This window comes from Lathyrus oleraceus, chromosome 5, assembly GCF_024323335.1.
Source record: "Lathyrus oleraceus cultivar Zhongwan6 chromosome 5, CAAS_Psat_ZW6_1.0, whole genome shotgun sequence".
Taxonomy (NCBI): domain Eukaryota; kingdom Viridiplantae; phylum Streptophyta; class Magnoliopsida; order Fabales; family Fabaceae; genus Lathyrus; species Lathyrus oleraceus.
The window spans coordinates 431500728-431502147 of record NC_066583.1 but is presented as its reverse complement, the minus strand read 5'-3'; positions in this window follow the sequence as shown (position 1 = coordinate 431502147).

Here is a 1420-nt window from a genome sequence, read left to right as displayed (position 1 = left end):
AAAGAACAACAGGTAGTTCGAGCCAGACTGGATCAACAGGACTCTATCAATGTAAACATTCAGAACATGATGTCCCAACTGCTCCAGAGGATGCCTCCACCTCCAAACCCTTAGGCACCTAGGATATTTTGTGCTTGTTACTTTCTGATTTGCTTGTTGCTTTCTCTGCTTTGCTTGTTGCCTTCTGTGTTTCAATGTCTGTTTCTTGCTTTCTGCTTTTTTTGGCTTATGTATAGGCTTATCTATTAATATCAACTTTTTGCTAAGTTTGTTTGCTAAGTCTTTTTTATTCTGACAAAAAGGGGGAGAACTAAAATAGCTCTGATGAAAACATATCTAACTCCGTTCAAACACTGCAAACATTTCCTCTAAAAATGACTTAAGATATGCAGGAAAGTAGCTAATAGCACCAAATCATGGAAGGTCCGGTAAGAACTTCTGAACTATCCAAGATCTAACTCAGGGGGAGCTCACATTAGTATCTGATCTGAGAGTTTCTTTAAATGTTTCATCTTTAATCTGAATTGTTTTGTTATCATCAAAAAGGGGGGAGATTGTAAGAACAAAGTTGGTTCTACAATATATCTCTAAGATTTTGGTGATAACAAAGGATGAAACCCAAACTGGCACCCTAACGAGATTTTTTCTTAGTGTACAGGACTCTGAACATTTACGCAGGATTCTGACCATATATCAAATACAAACCTATGTCAGATATAAAGTATTAGATGATCAGACGCCACTCAGAAAGAAATATGTCCAGAAGGTTCTGATTCTGATCAAAGAGACACATCAAGAAGTCAAAAACTCCAACAAGACTACTTGATTTAGACTCTGATACTTAAGAAGACTAGAGCACTGAGAAGCTCTGAGGAAGTCATACGTAATCATCCTCTGAAGACTAACTCTGGTACATCAAGACTCTGATGTAGATTCACAAGTCCAAAACGTGTAACAGAAAGGAATCTCATTATGGAAAGGAAGTATTTAAAGAAAGGAGTAAAGAGGCGGACAAAACGGTTTTAGAAAGAAACAAAAGAAGTAATGACATTAATTATTCTTCAATTGCCAAGATTCTATCATCACTCAAACGGTCCTTCACAACTACTATATAAAGGACGGATTACTTCTCTAGAGAGATACACCTGAGACACACAGAAATATCATTCACACTCTCTTATTTTCACGAGCTGCTGCTCTCACGTGAAAAGCTTTTGCTCTCATATTTTTCTGTAATACTTGCTTGTTGTTAGAAGCACCTTAAATTACAACTTATTTTTTGCTTAAACTATTTCCTCAAGTGACTCAGCGCAGTCTGTATACTTGAGAGGGCTAAGAGATTATTCTCTTGGACGATTGGTTGTGTAATCTTTAAAGATTAGTGGATTAAGTCCTTTTTGAAGGCGAAATCACCTTGGCC